Source organism: Rhinolophus sinicus, chromosome 7 (assembly GCF_057876585.1).
Source record: "Rhinolophus sinicus isolate RSI-liver-muscle chromosome 7, RSI-T2T, whole genome shotgun sequence".
In the NCBI taxonomy this organism is placed as follows: domain Eukaryota; kingdom Metazoa; phylum Chordata; class Mammalia; order Chiroptera; family Rhinolophidae; genus Rhinolophus; species Rhinolophus sinicus.
Genome location: NC_142507.1, coordinates 32,056,053 through 32,074,422, shown reverse-complemented (window position 1 = coordinate 32,074,422; position 18,370 = coordinate 32,056,053). Strand labels below are relative to the sequence as shown.

The 18,370-nt window shown below is 44.2% G+C and overlaps 1 protein-coding gene across 6 annotated transcripts in view; it reads right to left on the bottom strand.

Annotated features, from left to right (window-relative positions):
* RIPOR2 (RHO family interacting cell polarization regulator 2) overlaps window positions 1-18,370 on the bottom strand; it is a 188,158-nt gene that overhangs the window by 75,918 nt on the left and 93,870 nt on the right. Inside the window, exon 1 of one of the 6 annotated variants that reach the window (XM_074318943.2) lies at window positions 11,152-11,776. The exons of 3 other annotated variants lie outside the window; for them this stretch is intronic. The gene's annotated coding sequence lies outside the window, so the exon portion shown is untranslated. Of the gene's footprint in view, window positions 1-11,151; window positions 11,777-18,370 lie in introns of those variants that run through there. 2 more of the 6 variants (XM_074318945.2, XM_019716821.3) reach the window with 2 other exon arrangements.

Here is an 18,370-nt window from a genome sequence, read left to right as displayed (position 1 = left end):
TGGATGCCTATCACCGTCGTCGTCGTCGTCGTCGCCATCCAGCTCAAGAATCAAAAGGCAAGTGGCCTTATTAAACAATGAAAGTTTAATGTTTCTATGCTGTTTTATTTTGCTAATCAAGTTGTTCTTGCTGGAACCTCAAATCTGAAATGATAAATTCTGGGCTGGTCATAAGATTATTAGGAAGTTGCAACTCAGTTGTCTACTGTGTTTCCCTGAAAATAAGACCGGGGCTTGTATTAATTTTTGCTCCAAAAGACGCATTAGGGTTTATGTTCGGGGGATGTCATCCTGAGAAATCATGCTAGGGCTTATTTTCCGGGAAACATGGTAAGCTGGGCTCCCCTGTGAGAGGTGTGGGGCAAGGCTCCTCCTGCTAACACTGTTTAAAGACAAAATCTGATTATGGCTTGTAACTTTGCTTGGAAAAGTTGCATCTCCCCCCCCCCAAAAAAAAAAAAAAAAAAAGAGAGCAATTGAGGGCCAAATATCCATGTTTCTTTTTCTCTTCATGAAGTTTCCTTTGATGTCTCCTTTTGGATTCTTAGAACTTAATGGAGGGATAAGGAAATATGAGTGAAACTCAACATGCAAGATGATTGTTGCCTTTTGAACTTCACTGCCATGCTTTGGTTTAAGTAGCTTAATTTCACTTCCTCTGTGTAAGTTCCCACATAAGACATTTCTTTTATAATTCATTGCTAGGGATATTCATCCTCTGAAGAAGTGCTACATTTTGTGCATCCATCTTTCTGATAGCAATGACTTAAGTGATAACCTACTATGTCCCCCCTTTTTGCCCAGCTACCAGGAAGTTGAAAGGAAAACTTGCCGCTCAATGGTGCCATGAAAATAATGCTTTAAAGTTAGAATATTGACTTTTTCCAGCCCCTCCTTTTCATATTTATTCTCATTTCTAATTGTAATTATTGTAACCTCAAATTTTTAGAAAGTCATGGAGCATAATTTTTTTAGTGAACTTTTTACCAAGTCTTACTCTTCTCTTAACTACCACATATGAGTTTAAAGAAGCCTGAACAGCTATCCATTGTTTGACCAAGGTCATGAAGATATTTCCATCTGTGTCCACACATTGCCCCATAATTTGTTCCAGCTGCTTGTCTTAGTTTAGTTTTTGGGAGCCACTGGATCACAGTGGCTTAGGGACAATGTGGAAACTAGTAATTATTACTATAAATCCCCCATAAATCTTGGTAAAAGAAATAATCATCACTCCAACTGAATTAGTTCCATAAAAGAAATTATACTCAGGCTAACACAAGGCCCATGAAGGTAATTTTTCTTGTCCTGATTTGAAAAATGGGCACTTCTGGAAGAGATCAAACAGGAGTTAAGTCAATGAATCAAAGCAATTGTTCTGAGAATTATATTGAAACCTAGTCAGTCCAAATCTGAGAACTCTATTTGTGATGCAAATTCAAGGAAAAAATTATTTCTGTTTAACAAATCAATGCAATTTTCCATATCACACACATTGGTTACCACTTTCAATCTTTCCTGAGAGAGAGAGAAGGGTAAAAGCCCATGCATTAACCAGACCCAACAGGATTCATTTTTCTTCAACTACAGGTCATTATCCTGCATAATTCTCCTCAGCAACTAAGACTGCGTGAATTAACAATGATCTTGTTTTCCTACATTCTGTAATTAAGACAAAATTGAGCAATGATTACTTGACATGTGGATATGGATTAGATAGTAGTCCTTATAAAAGGGAAACAATGGTTTCCTTTTTCTCTCATTTGCTTTTTCTCCAATTGCCTCCCCTTTTGTGGGATTGTTTGAGTCTCTGGGATATCACGAGGGACAGCAGTGAGGGAGCAGAAGGCTTGCTGTCATTTGTCAGGATGCATTCTTTCCTTAAAGTGCCTGCTTATTTCCCCACCACAGGGCACCTTCACATACACACTGCTTACTTAGCAGGAATGATGAACCTTTCAGCAGGATGATGTTAAAAAGCTTCTCGGTGATTATAACAGAGTCCTGAAGAGCCTTATTAATGCCCTCAGATCAGCTGAGAACTTCAGCCTGAAAACTCCTCAGTCTGAGCACTGGGTTGCTAAACCAGGTGATCTGGCCACAATCACCTGGGTTATGAGAGAAAACTCAGGCTTAGTGAATATGCTATCCACTGGCAGTTGCTGTGGGAACTCTGAATTTGGGGTCTTCAAATCCACAGCCACAGCTCAGACTCTGATGACAGGTGGCTCAGGTTTAAAACTGGGCTCTGCCCCTGTTAATTTTGAGGAGCCTCGGTTCTCTCATCTATAAATTGGAGACGATAATAGTAATTATCTTGGAGTTCTTGTGAGGATTCAATGAATTTATATTATACATGTGTCTGGCACATTGGAAATGCTATCAAATGATAATAATAATAATAATTTTTATTATTACTATTGTGTTAAAAGTTTTTATTTAGATTGGGTGTTTTACTACATAAGGGGAACTTTATGTCAACTTTTAATATGACAAACATGTACTCGTATATACATTGGAATTCAGAATTTGCATTTATTTTTAAAAATTGCAATGGCTTCAGACTCCCCTGTGCCCAGGAAGGCCTCACCTCTGGACTTGCATTCAGAATCACATCATTTACTTAAAGGGAGATGACACAGGGAAGGTCCTTTTTGCCAAACACAGAATCTATGGGCAGGTCAAGCTGGGCTGATTTCCCCGCAATTAGATTGAAAAGAAATGAGACTAGTTCTCTAAATGAAAACCACACATTCCCTCAATATGGTTTTTTTTCAGTACCTCTAGCTTGATAACTGTATATTCACATAAAAACATTTTGAGCTAATGTAGCCTCTTAGTTGGCTATTTTCTTCCTTCAGTGGAGAAAGAGCCATTTTGCAACAATCAGAGAGCAAAAAAAGAAAAAAGAAAATTACATCTGGGATATATCTTAATGTGAAGAAACACACTTTGAGGATCTAAAAAAAGAAAAACAAACAAACAAACAAAAACCCTTGAAAAAAGAAACACCACATGTCATTTCTATCCTATTTTAGGCTAAAGACTATTATGACAAAATTCAAAGGGCAAACTTTTTGGGGGATGTCATGGGAGCCTGAACAGGGAGCAGTTCCTGACCTTTCTTGTGTCATTATATGGGCAGGTTTCCACTTATAAAATACAGTATCCAATAGAGAGCATTAGTCAGGCGATAAGAGAAAATAGTCAGACTTCAGGCTTCCAGTGAATTTGGCTTCAAATAGGCCATATTTTGGTGACTGAAGGTGGTAGACAGGCAGAAAAACTACCCTTCCTTCTCTCCAGCTTCACATTGTTTTTGCTGCAGAGGCTACTTGAGTGACATCCTAGGGGGAGTGAGAACACCTCCAAGCTAACATCCTAGCATTGTGATCTTGGACAAGCCCGTTAACCCTTTTGTATTATTTCCTAATTTGTTAAACCAGAGACATTAATCCTGCCTATATCACAGGGTTGTTCTGTGGTTTAAAGATGTGGAAGTTGTTGAAAACTAAAAAAATCTATTGAAACCTAAGGTACTATCACTTAGACTAAGGTATTACTATATGTACTATTATCAAGGGGACCTGGAACTTATACAGGAACAGCAAACTTTAGGTATCAGGGAAGGAGGCACGTGCAGAAAATAAGTGGTAGAAAAAGTCAGCCTGCTGGGAAGAAGGGACTGCAGGCATGCCGCCCACGTATTTCAGCGCCTGGGTCACTGTGTGTAAGTCCAGGTACTGTTTCATCCCATTTTCTCCCTCCCCTAGGTAGGTCTCCGATTTGAGGACACCCCCAAAGTAAAGGTTTGCAGTGCCTCCACCTGCTTCATTGAGGCAGCTCTCCTTTGAAAAAAAGTTATTTTTGCCTATTCATGTATTGGGTTAGCCAGTTTGAAACTCCTCAAAGCTGCCAATTCCACTTTCCACCCCCAACAAACAAACCCAAATGTGTGACTGTTTGCCTCTGAATTCTACTTAAGAAGGAACTTCTCAGGCCAACATGCCAGAGGAGAAGGTGGGCTTTAGAGTTGGTTATTCTACCACTGACAACTGTCCTACTATTTACCTCACAGTGAAGAAATCTGATAGGAATAACACACGACAGTGGTTTTGACTGACCTTTTCTCTACATCTGACTGTTGACCAATCCAGTTACTTATTGCTGTGTGAAAAATCACCCCAAATGTAATAGCTAAAACAATAGCAGGGAGTCAGGACCTGGCAAGGGCTCTGGGGTACAGTCCTGGCCGCTGGACATAGAGCAGTAGGGACTGGAAGAGGCAGAGGGTAGCCAGATAGCTTTCCCTCTTGTTGTCTCAGGCGTCTCCAGGTGGTCGGCTACTTTGGGCTTCCTCACAGCATGGCAGCCTCTTCCATGGCAGCTGATGTTCTAGAGTTAATATTCCAGTCAATAGGAGAGATAAGCTGAGTTATCTTTTATGTTAGCCTTGGAAGTCACATTCTTTATTGGTCGACAGAGTCACAATTTTGAGGGAAGGGGACATAGACCTCATTTCTCAATGAGAAGAGTATCAGTATCTTGTAGGAAAAGCATGTAGGGTGCAAGACACTGTTGAGGTCATCTTTGGAAAACCTAATCTGCCATATGGGCTGACTATAAATAGTTAAGAGTTGAGCTGTAGAAAACCAATATTTATCCCTGATACTGGTACTGATGTACAATCTCTCCTTAACCACCATGTAAGGGATTTCTAACAGACCTGATAGTAACTCTGAGTGTGGTGAAACAGGCAACTATTCTGATGTTTCCTCCTCTCCTCCCCCTTTGCCTTAAATGACTTAATAACACTTGTTAAACTTCCTAAAAATCTCAGGCATCTACTTCTGTTCCACCATATGCCACCATCCTTCAGAACAGGAGAAATAAGACTGCCATCCATATCCACCTGTGTGTCCCCAGGCGCCCCATGGCTTCCCATGGCAGCTGCACTGCATACACATGACTGGCACTCATATCATTTCAGTCCCTCTGGGTTGCCTTCCTGTACTGAAGCCAGGAAGCTGAAAGCAACATTTCTCAGAATCCTCTGCAGCTAGGGTTCTACAGCTGACGTAGGGGGTCTCCACCAGGTGTACTTGCACAGAATTTGAAGGCAGAAGTGATGGGGAGGGTGTGGGTATTAGTCTCAAATGGCTGCTGTAACAAATTACTACACATTTAGTAACTGAAGATGACACATTTATCACTTTACAATGTGGGAGGTCAGAAGTCTGACATGGGTCTCACTGACTAAAATCAAGGTGTCAGCAGCACCATGCTCCCTGTTGCAGGCTCCAGGGGAGATCTATTTCATTGTTTTTTCTAGCTTCTAGAGGCGACCCACGCTCCTTCTCTTGTGGCCTCTTGCTCCAACTTCAAAGCCAGCAATGTTGCATCAGTCTGACCCTTCTTTCAGAGTCATACGACCACAACTGGGAAAGGTTCTCTGCTTTTAAGGACCAATATAATTAGACTAGGCCTACCTGTAGAATCCAGGACAATCTCAAGGAGTTTGACTTCGTCCCATCTGCCAAGGTAAGGTAACATGTTCACAGGTTCTGGGGATAAGGGTGAGGACCCCTTTGTGGGTTGGGGGTACGTTAGCTAGTCTACTGTGTTATGCTTCTGTTTCTTCTATTGTCACTGCTGGTAACCACCTTCATCGACTATCTGGTTTTCTGTGGTGGCTTTCTGGCTGGCTGTATCCTGAATGTGGCAATGGCAGCTTCATTCAGGAGCCAGTAGCTTCTCAATCAGCAGGCATCTTCTTGATTATTGATCAGGTAGTAGTTCCATTAGTGGTCCAATTTTACAATGTGTCTTTCAAAGTTGTTCTGGGAAACTTGACCCAGAGTGTGTTTCCTTGGCCTTCCTGACCAACCATTCTGTAAGCCGTTTTATTATACATTTTTTCTAAAGAGTGGATTCTGTTGTCTGCAACAGAACTCTGACGCATGTTCTCAGAACTATGTCTCTCTTTTCTAAGCTCCACTTATCTCTGAGGATGGAGCACCACCAAAACAACACTAAACTAGATTAGAACTTGGGAAGATGTGAATCATTTCAAAGTAGTTAAAATGCTACCAATAACCTTACAAACTACAACTACGGCATTGTCATTCAAGAGTTACCAGCGGGCAGTTATTCTTGAGTCCTCTTTTAGGGAAGTTCACCTTGAACCTCTGCATAGCAACAGGGCACCTAGTGTGTGCCACTTTAATTAGAAGGTGGACTACTGCAGTGAAGGCCAAGGCAAGATCAGTCTAGGTTTCGTATATAGCACAAAGTGGGGAGATCAAACGCTATACCAGTAACAACCTCTTGGGAGATGCACTAGCTCCAGGAAATTGTCACTGTGAATTTATTCCTCCTATTAGGACAAGGAGAAAATCATGTGCTCTTTGTGTTCATCTGTGTTGCTTTTGTATTTGCAAGGTACTCACCCCTCCTCCTGCCCTTGCCTCCCTTCCACAAGTCCTCCTAGAGGACAAGGACAAAAGGAGACAAGCTTGAGAATGGCATCATTGTTCCTCAGTTCCTTCCTGAACAATTTGTTTAAGAAGGAAGAGATCACTTCTAGGGCTAGAGGTGAAGGCCAATAGCATCAAACTCCAAAGATAAGTGATGTATACAAGAAAGTTACAAGACATTGTTCTCTCTACATAGGTTGTTTTTTGGTATGGTCATTGCCAGCCTTGTTTTACTATCATCATCATTATTGATAGCCTGATTTCATTATTGGTCCTTGTCAGGCATGCCTTCTCTGTCCTGAACTTTCCCAACTTCAGTCTTGATCTGAAATCTAGGTGACAAGCTGTTAGTTACTATTTGATGTCTGCTGTTTGCTGGGCAGCATGCAAGCCCTGAGGATACAGGAACAGACAACACAGACCCTCTGTGTTCTCAGGGAGCTCACAATCTTCCTTGTCTTTTTGTCTGAAAAATCTTTTCTTTTCCTTTCCATCTATCTGTATGCAATCTTACTATAGGCACACAACTGCTCTAACCAAAACCTTCTTCTCCCTCTGACCTCCTATAGCCCTTATTTCTAGGGTGACTGTGTGTCTAATTTATCATCCAAATCAGAACACTTCTGAGTGAAAGGGGATGCTATTAATAATTATGCTGTAACAACAGATGTGTACAGGGCAAACCAAGCACACTGTCCAACACAATTGGGGTGCTCCTGCTTCTCTACCAGACTGTGCACTCCCTGGAAGGCATAAATCAATATCTTATACTTTACTGAGTGAAAAATATAACTTTGGCCAGATCCTAGAACAGTTGCTCAGTAAGCATGTGCTTAAGTTGAAAAAAATTAATACTCCCTTAAATTACATAACACTGCAGACTTGGACTTCCAATCCACCTCACAAATAAAAATGATTATTAATCAGTTTGTTATATTTTAGAATGCTAACCAGTGTGAGAAACATTCCCTTTATCTGAGACTCCTCCCTCTTGGTCTGGCAGAGAGCTCGTTTTGATTTTATGGAACACAGTATAGGAATATTACGTCTCATTTGATTTCACTGTTAAAAAAAACTAATATCCTTTTTAATTAGTGTAATGAATGTGTGAAAATATTTATCTCCTCCACACAGTGTCACATAAAGAATGCACAATAAAATAAATAGGAGTGGCTTCTTTTCTTGATGGTGTCCAGGTTTCCTCAGAGGGAGGACAACCCAGCATCAGGCCATGTGTAAAATGGTCTTTTCTAGGTAGTCTGCCACACACTCCGAGAAAAACATCTATTTTTAGGGAACATTTCCAACCAAAGTAGGATGAGTGTATTGTGACCAAAAGACAACCTTGGCCATTAACCTAGAGAGAAACGTGGTGGCATCAGACAGGAGAGATGAAGGGGGAAGGATGGATGGGTGTTTCAATATTAATTCATTCAAGATACATGTGTCAAGTGTTTTTGTTCAGTTTAATTGACTCAAAGGCTTCCATGTGCACAATAGTAAGCTTTTCATTTTTAGGCTGAAAATACTGTGTTGAGAAACTGCCTATGAAGATATGATTTCAAAAGTGGAGAGAAATGGAGCCAAAGGAGGGTTCCTTCCAGATGAAAAAGCATATACTCATCATCGTGTCCTTTCCGCACAGTTCTTTCTAATACTTACATTGTGGGGTGTTTCCATGACCACTGTTTTATGACTCCATTCTACATCTCAGTTTGCCTTTGGGGGACCAGTTATGTGCTGCTGGCCTGTCTGTCCCCCGTCTCCCAACCCCCAGCGCCAATTCCCTTGCTTCATTGTCTGTTTTCAGCTGGTATTCTTTTCTGGTTGAACGGCCACAAACACAAGCTGTCTATCTCATCCAACTCATGGAGTTCAGCTTGGCAGATGAAAATAACCTTGGCGAAGGAGCTGTTCTCAAGCAGCAAGCCCTGCTCGGGGCCACTAGTGCAAAGGAAGCCTGAGTAGAAAGTCAAGTCTGCCATTGCCCCCCAGCACCCATTGTGTGCATAAAACGAACTTTCACTTCTATCACCACTTCCTCCCAAGAAAAGCAAGGAACTGGTTTTAGACTTTTGACTTATTTTCAGAATGAAAACAAAACAACTTTTAATCTGTTCACCCTACCCCCGACCCAACGAATGCAATGAACAGTAAAACAAAACATTGGTTTGCAAACTTCAACTCAAGGAAATGTTGTTTGTCTCATCTGACCATTTAATATGAAATGTGCAAGCTGCACTGCTCATTCTCCACAACTGCCTTTGTCTGTGTCTCTTTTTTTGTTGCTTGTGTCTCTTCACACCAAGGAATGAGACAATAATCTGTGAATTAAACCAAAATATAAGAGAAATGACTTGGTTACATTTAGAAGTGGGCATGTGGTGAGTACCACAGCTGGGCTGCGGGCTTAACCAGAGTAGGGATGCTTGCATTTAGACCCCAGATTTAGAGGAGAACACCTGGCAGTCATCGGCAGGGCCCCAAGTCAATGGAAGTCACTACTAAAGAGTGGGAATTTTGATGTGAATTTTGCTACCAACATCTATAGATGGAAATGCTATCTCCATCCTAGCCTCCTTGGCTTCTCCAGGTCACCCTTTAAAGGGGATGTGCCCTTTTCTGCTGGGAATAATTTTACTTTGCAGTCAAGAGAAGGAAGAACCATTTCTGGAATTTGTATGGTGGTACACAGAATTCTATGTGAGTCCCTAGTGCATGCTTTCAAATTTTTCTCACTCCATCTCGAGATTTCTTTATATTTATGGTGAAGATAAAATATTCAGAGCAAAATCTCACATTGGAGTATCAGAGGAAGAGAGAAGCAACACCAATTGGGGTCTTTTGGAAAATCAACATATGCAGCATGTTTTCACTAAACAGTCTCCACAGTTCAAGGTTTTCAGACGTGTAGGTGCAGCAGACTTTTGGACAAATGCTTCACCTTCCCTGGGGAGAGCCATGACTTGGCAGGATTTCAAATAAACGGGGAGCTGGGCCAGGAGGCTGGCCCCGAGGGCTGGGCTGGGAGGAAGTGGTGAAGGAGGGGAGGCCCGTTTCCTTTAGCTGCTCTTACGCTGAGTAGACACACCCCTGCAATTTGTTCCTACAGAAGGAGATAACTCCTGGCCGCATCCTAATTTACCACTGGATAGCCTGAGGATGCTGGTTTTTGGAGAGTTCCCAGCTGACATCCCCCGCCTGTGACAAAACCTAAAACACAGCTGGATGGAAACACAACGGGGTACATGGTGGGTGTTAGTGGGCAAACTTAGAGACTGGTCCATAAAGGCTGGAGGCACAAGAGAGAGAGGAAATGAGTGGGAATACTGGGGTGGGGTGGGGAGGAAAAGAAGAACATTCTCAGAACCAGATCAACTTGACAGAGAAAAACGGAAGAAATGACTGTGTGTCAGATAACAACGCCGTGAATGGTCACACCAGACTCCCAGCCCCATAGACAGGGCCCAGTACAATTTCTCTGGGAATGGGGACAACGATGAGTCACACTCCTAAACTTCAGCCACGTGCATGGATATGAGCGTGGAGGAAGTGGGGAGCAAGGAGGAAAGACGGCCCCAACATTTTCTAAGACAATCATGACTGATCACCTGACCAAAAGCTTATACATTTCCACTCAGTCATTCAAGCACACGTAGGAATCTCCAGGATATGAACGTGTGACTCCGTGAAACTCCCTTCTGCACCGCCCCCCCCCCACCCCCCAACACAATCAGCCAGGTTTTCTCGGTTTCCCACTTGGTCTCCTGCTCCCCAGGGAGCTGTCACCTCGCACCAGGGACGTGCACAGCCCTCTGCCACCTTAACAACGCAATGCCTTCCACTCGTTTAATATCAAACAGCACCCACACCCTTCTAAAATGAGGCTGTCTCTGTTCCCCGCTGCCCCGGGGGAGGGGAGAGGAGGTTGTGGTCGCGCAGTGAGGGTTGCAGCTGCTTTGCGTCTCCAGACTCTTCCCCAGGCACCGAAACTCGCGGTGGTGCTCTTGTCCTCAGGTGCATCGCCCCTCCCCCATCTTTCCAACACAGGCGGGTTTCAAAGCAACACATTCTCTTTCTTACCCTTCCTTTCAATTCTCGTCCCCCCACCTCCTACCTCCAATTCGGGATTTACACACGCGGGGAAGAGGCTGGTTTTTGGCCAAGCTCAATCCGGACAGGCTGGGAGCAAGTTAAGACCAGGAGCCCATGATCCCAGCGCTGAGCCGGCGTTGAGTGGAAACCGGCCCCCCAGGACCCCCGTCCCAGAACGCTTGCAACCTCACTCCCAGGGTACGGATCTAGGGGTCCTACGTGTCCCCAACTCAGGCACTGTCCCGGGCTCCTCACCATCGTCTGGCCAGTCTCCCCACTCTCCGGGGCACCTCGGTTCTCCCCAGTCCCCCCACTCTCTGGGGCACCCTCAGGTCCGCCGAGTCGCCCCCCCCCCCCACAAAGGCACCTCAGTTCTGCCTGCCAAAGTGCGCGCGCCCTTTCCTCTCAGCAACTTCGCGCATCTCCAGTGGGGTCAGACACCCAAGCACCCGCGACGCGGTAAGCCCAGGACGCCCTAGTACCTACGGCTCCCAACGTGCAACGAACGCTCGCCACGCAGACCTCCCGGGTTGTGAGCAAAATCAGGAGCAAAAAGGAACGCATAAAACGGTGCACATACCTAAAGACGACGGCTCCTCGTCATGACAGGGATACTTGGGGCTCTGGAGTCTAAAAGCCTCCGTTCCAGTGCGGCTTCGCAGACGGCCCGATCTCGCTCTCTGGGTACAGGGACAGAGGGCCGCTGGAGCAGTTGGGTCCCCGCGCGCGGTCCCCAGCGCCCGCTGCGCGCGGTGAAGGTGCGGCGCAGCGCTGAGCCGGCGCACCGGGAGCGGGGAGCGCGCGGAGGGGAGCGCGCAGCGCGCGCGCGAGGCGGGAGAGCGCACAGGTTGAGGCGTCACGGTGCCCCGCGGGCAGGGAAGACCACCGCCTGACAGCTGCTTGAGCCAAACTCCCGAGGCTGGGCTTTGTGTTCGCCTTCCGCTGCTCGTGAGCGCCCGAATCCCGTGCACTGGCCGCGTTGTCAGCCTTGGAATAGTCGGCGGAACCCGCGCCGGGGAGAGCGCCCTGGGGGAGAGGGCAAGGTGCGCGGGCAAACAAGGAGGCCCTGTCAGCTGACCTTCTGGGATCTGGAATAGAGGCTGTGCATGCAAACGGTGCGCTGGGCGGCAGCGGCGGGGTGTGTGTGGTGCGCGGTGTGTGTGTGTGTGTGTGTGTGTGTGTGTGTGTGGTGTGTGTGGTGTGTGGTGGTGTGTGTGTGTGTGGTGGTGTGTGTGGTGGTGGTGTGTGTGTGGTGGTGGTGGTGTGTGTGGTGGTGGTGTGTGTGTGGTGGTGGTGGTGGTGTGTGTGTGTGGTGGTGTGTGTGGTGGTGGTGTGTGTGTGGTGGTGGTGGTGGTGTGTGTGTGTGGTGGTGTGTGTGTGTGGTGTGTGTGTGTGTGGTGGTGGTGGTGTGTGTGTGTGTGGTGTGTGTGTGTGTGTGTGGTGTGCCATACACGCGGTGTGTGTGTGTGGGGGGTGATTGATTGCCGGTGGAAAGCCTCCCTGGGGAGTCTGTATGGGCAAAGAGATCTCATCCTGGTGGAGAGAAACGGAGTTGTTTTTTATTTTGTTTTGGTGAATTTGAACTACACATAAAGTGTGGGTCTGTATGACAGACAAAAACATTCCACAGAAAGTCTTTTGGAGTAAAAACTGTATGGGACTGGCGTCTACAAGGAGCCAGAGACAACGTCCTTAAATAGGGATCCCTGTCAGTGCCTCAGTTTCCTTGTCTATGAATACATTGTGTATTTAGAATATGTTAAATAGAACAGTACTACAAGTGTATCCCCTCTCCCCAATTGGGGATTCAGTGACTTTGGGAGGGAATTAGTAAGAATCAATGAGTTTAGACATTGACCAAAAGGGAACATCCCAGGATGTCAACTTGGGAAACGCCTACATCCAGTGCAAGTAGAGTGCACCCACAGTCTTGGGACATAAGCGGCTAAAACCAGAGCCTAATCAATCCTGTCACAACCCATCTAGGGATACAACAGAAGCAGTGTGCTCGATGTACTAGTCACCGAATCGCTGCCTTAGACAGTGAGGAGCAGCCCGAGCAGTGACTGCCTTGATGGTCTGAGACCTTCATCACAGCTGGGTTGTTCGAGACACCCATCTCCCTCTGTCCTTCTTTCAACGTACAAAATGGTTTCTGACAGCAATCAGCTTCCTAATGTAGACATTTCATCAAAGGAGAGAATGTGTTGACTACACGACAGGCACATTCCAGTCTGTCTGGCAAGTTGTCCTTCCTATGTTGTATTGGTATTGGTACCAATACTGGTCAGTACATGCATCCCTAGTGAGTCTGGTTAACGTGCGCCCATCCTTATGGTGCTAAACACTACAGTTTATTGACTATCTTCTTATGTCCTGTTTTCTGGAGCAGATACTTTACAAATATTTTATCATTATTATATATCAGATTATAATTCTGCAGTAAGCACCGTTACTCCCATTTAATGAATGGGAAAATAAGATTCGAGAGAGTTAATGTGATTTGTCCAAGGTCACACAATTTAATCAACTTTAGATACACATGCAAAAGCTGGGTTTTGACACCTACAAAAAAACATGGGCCATGGTGGCCCTGCTATCCTCTCTGGCAAGAGAGATCCTCACTTTTCTCTTCAGTCTGGACCCAGCCTCATCCCTGTTGTGTCCCTGTGGATACCTGACAGTTGAGCCAGGCTTTGCTGTTTCTTTATCTCCTTTCTCATTTCTTTTTATCTACGGAACAGTCCCTTCCTAACTCTACCAACTTCCTGATGTGTAATGGGACTGCTGTAAGTGTTACACAAATTTTATGGGAGGGAAAAGGCAGAGAATAAAAAGAAACAATTAGATGATGCAAGGTGCTTTGTAGACAACACCTCACTTAGCCTACAACAATCCCCTTTTCTATTACTGTCCCTATTTGAAAGATAAGAAAACTGATGCTCTGAGAGGCAAGTAACTTGCTCATGATCACAAAGGTGAAGCAATTATTCAGTCAGAGGTGATTTAAAATTTTAATGGTCTTTTTACTATAGTATGTTCTACTCCACACCCTAATTTCCTTTTTTGGGTATCCTGCTGAGGGTTGGTTCAGGGGGGCAGGGTGTGCACTTACTGAGCTAGAGGCCAGAAGTCTAGGAGACGCCACGGAGTGGCTCTGCAGACTGCGGCCTTTAGATTTCCCTTGAGGTTGCCTCACTCATTGTCCTAGATTTGGGACTGAAGGTCTGAGAGGGAATGAGGAGGGTACAGTAACCTGCATGTCCCTTGACCTTCTGTCTCAGGAAGGGAGCATAGCCTATGGAATATAGAAGGTGAAGACCCAATACAGGGCCCACTTCCCTCCTTGTATTGGAAGCTCCTGGTGAAGGAAGCTGTCCTGGGTAACTTGTAGCCCCTCAGTTCCCAGCACAGACTCTTCCTAGAGATCAGGTACATGTATGAGGGAAGGACCAGGCAGCACAACTATACACAACCAGGACACAATCTTTATTTGATTGTCTGGTTCAAATCCCGGAGAAGTTAAGTGATATGCCCAAGTTTGCATAACCAACTAGAGACTGCACAAGAACCAAGGTCTCCTGGCACTTATTTCAAAGGTCTTCACACTGCCTCCCAAATCAATGTCCCTGCTGTGTTCATTGAAGTCCTAATTCTTGGGTGGTTAATTTCTCCCTATCTCCACTCTCTGGTTAGAATGCCTTTTACTTCCTTCTCAGTCCCTGCTATTGCCAAAGCAGAAGTCTTCTATCCCAAAGCTTCGTTGATCAAAGCATTCATTGATCCTTTGCCTGAGCTCTTTAATCTCATCCAGGGAAACAGTGAAGTCCAGAGCTTGTCAGCACTGGACGTAGGGATATTACAGAAAACTCTGCTAGTGAGAGATTGTACTTCATTCTTTCATACCATTAGAAAGATACGGTTCTTCCAAAGGAGAAACAGTTTAACACAAGTGCCCTCACCTCCTTCCCACGTGTCAATCTTAATTGAAAACACCCCTAGGTACAAATGAGAGCTATTATTTCAATAAATTATTATTTCAACTCAGGTGCCAGACACTCTGCTAAGGGCAGGAGACACAGAGGTAAACATGAAAGTTTTGGAACCCATCTCATGGAGACTGGTGGTGAGAATGGCCGTAAATAACTGAGGTGGGTGTTATGAAAGAGGAAGTCCCATGGGTGATATGGGAAATGTGATTATTTTTGGTTCATATAAGAGTGTTTGAACTTCAGCAATACTGAACATAGTTTCTTTCCAGAGCTGAATTTTATCTTGCTCGTCTCTTATGGGCATTTTTAGCCAGTTTTGAGTCAGGGAACAGAATTGGCCGCACGAGCTTGATTGTTCTTTGAGCCACTGATCAATCCTAGTAAATACACAGTTCATCAGGAGAAAGGAGAGCATCCAAGATGCAACCAATTTATTTCCCTGATTTAGAGCTTCAGACATTTCATACAGCATTCAGAAAGCCATGGAAGACCCATAATGAAGTAAAGTTAATGCTCTGATGAGGCATTCTAGTTTTGACTCCTGGTCTAGTTGACTAGTGCTGAAGAGAGACAATCTCTCTTCATAACTATGATGCTTAATATCCACGTGGATAGCAGGTGACCACTGATTTTGAAATTCCTTCTCTATTCTTTTGACCTTTCTCTATAGTTATCTGGCCACCCAAAAGCAGAGCCAAATCATGGCTTGGAACGTTGCTAGTTCTAAGATTTTCCAATTCGTTTCTCATACTATCGCTCTTCACCCACCACCTGCTCACACCTACTAATTCTTTATTTGCTGCTCCGACAATCATTCTCTATTTCTCAGTATTTTTAATTTTCTAATTTATGAAGAGCATAAGAATCACTCTGGGAAGGAGTTTAAAATACAGATTTTCAAGTCACACTCCTTTCCGTTCTAAATCAGTCTTTCTAACAAGCACACTGCTGGTTCTGGGGCAATTGTGCCAGGACACACTTTGGGAAACACTGGTCTGGATAAGGTCCAGACAGATGTCCAGCCCCCTTGGCACTATGGTGTGGTTCTAGAAGTCTTTGCAGTTGCACCCTACCACTCTGCAATGCCAGCCCTAAGCTCATCCTACCATGCTCAGTGTCCAGGGAATAGCCCTGGAAAGAGTCTTGGACTTCGAATTGAGACGCTTGGGTTCTATTTTGGTTCTACCAATAGCAAATGCAGGGCAAATCCCAATCTTTGTGATCTTGATCTCGCCTGTCGAATGAAGGGTTTAGACAATTTGGTCGCCAAGCTTCCTTTTGGCTCTCACATTTGACAGTTCCTGCTTCCATCTTTTTGCTCCGGCCATTTCAACTGCCTGGAAAGTCTCTGCTGAGTCTCTCCTACCTCTGCTGTTTGTCTCTAAAAATCCTGCCTGGCTTGTAAAGACCTGTTCAAACGATACCTCTTTCATGACATCTTCCTTGACCCTCCTGTAAGTACTGTGTCCCCTCAATACAGACCCAATCTCACATCTTCCTTCTGTCATAGCTATATGGTGCCCTTCTCCTCATTAGTTTATAAGCTCCTTGATGTCAGGAACTACGCTTAGTGCCACTTACAGTATTGCAGCCTCTATAACAATGGTTTGGAGAATAGGCAATAAATGTTGACTAGATGTGGAGTGAGAGCATACAATGCCCCCGCTGGCTTCTGTCACCTTTTCTACTGAAAAAAGAGCATTACAGGCCTGCATTTACTGGCATCATAGTTGCACCTACAGAAGTATGTTTCCACCTGACCAGTGTCAGCTACGTCTTGCTTAGGACTTTCTGAACTGATGAGAGCAAGACCCCATTTTCCTTTGCCCATGTCTTGTACCAATGATAAGGTCCTCCAGGGAGTGACCACCTCAGGCTGTTGTTTCTCTACCATTGTCACACTTATCTGCTTGCACAGTGGGAAACTTTTGTGGCCAACATTGTGTCAGTAGCATTTTAGTTTGTACCAGGAATGAATGTCTCAGGGGTGCTGAAATCAGGCCTATGCACTCAGTTTACCCTGATCCCGAACCGCATTCTACCCCATTTCTGGCTGTACACCAAATGACCTGGAGGATGCATGGGTAGAAAATAATCAGCAAAATAGTCAAAGCTGACGGGAAATAAAATATGCCCTAAATGCATTACAGCAAAAAATCCTCTTCTCTCTAGAAACCTGAGATTGGATTTCTCATATATTATTTAAAAAAAAAATTTTTTTATTGGGGAACAGTGTGTTTCTCCAGGGCCCATCAGCTCCAAGTCATTGTCCTTCAATCTAGTTGTGGAGGGCGCAGCTCACTGGCCCATGTGGGAATTGAACCGGCAACCCTCTTGTTCAGAGCTCATGCTCTAACCAACTGAGCAATCCAGGCACCCCTTCTCATATATTATTATTATTAAATTACATGTAGAGGTCGGTTTTTGTAATACTATGATTTAGACCAGCAGTTTTCAACTTTTTGGTCTTAAGACCAAAATAATACTATAACATAATCCGGATTGCCCATTTTATAGTTTACATGTTTTTATACATAGACATGTTTATATACAACATAATCTAGTCTAAATCCTTTTATATTTTTCAAAGTCATTGAGGACCTTGGGTACCCCTGCAAGACTCTTGGGAAACCTCAGGGGTCCTCAGAGCACATTTTGAAGCCTCCAATCTAGACTGACAAACTTTTTGGCAGAACATTAACTTTACTAATTCCTATAAGGCTGAAGGTAAACAGTATAAACTTAATTCAATAAAAATGATCACACAAAGATATTAGCATAAGTATAAAATGATTCAAAATGAATGTAGAAGTGATTGGAAACTATCAATATATGTGTAAACACAATCCTAGGAACTTGATATAAAGGCTTTTTTTAAGGTTCTAAATTGACTTTCTCTTTATAATAAATCCCTTCCCTCTTCTCTCATTATTAGAGGAAACATAAAAGAATAGATTTGTCTGTAAGGCTCTCCAAGCTGATTTGTTTATATTGTGTCCCCAGGCCCAATGCAGTCCCTGGCTTTCAGGATACCTCACGTTTCCCCTTCTGTCTGCTCTCCAACTTTTTCTCTTCTGCTATCTGCCCTGAAGGCCCCCCTGTCTGGACCACATGAACAACTGCCCTGATCTGTGATGTACAGTTGGGTTTGACCAATGGGGAGCCCTAATGGGAGGGAGACAGGAAAAAGGGAAAGAAGTGAGGTGATTAATCAATTCCCTGGCTCCTCCCTGTGAGGTCACCCTCTCTATACAGCCCTCTCTCCTTGCAGTTTCTAGCAACCTCTTCTCCCATTCTTTGGACCCAGCAATGGCGCAGGCCCCACTGTGCCCTCTGCCTCCCCACATGCCACTCACACCTTTTTAAGTCATCTTTTTGTAAATAAACCTTCCTTGAATTATTTTAATTCAAGGGAGCCATCAGGTTCCTGATAGTGCTCTGATTGGTACACATTAATAACTGCCTATTGATTATTGAAATTTTAAAGATCTGGTTTTATCCAGTCATTCATACTTTAAAAATATTTTTTCTTTAGGTAACTCCTTTAATTATTTTCATTACCTTTCAATTTCAGGCTAGAGCTGCTGTTGCACAGAATCTGTTTAATTCCTTTCCTAACTTACTGCCCCCAGGTATGCAAAAATCTTTCCAAATGTCGGTCCTCTCTAATTCATAATGTTGAGGCCTTAACTTTAGGAGGTGATTTTAGGATGAATTTCAGGCTCAAAAGCCATATTACTTAAAACTTTGTTGCTGGCTGTTATCTTCACAATCTTCATGGACATTACTTTGGAGTCCAATTAACAT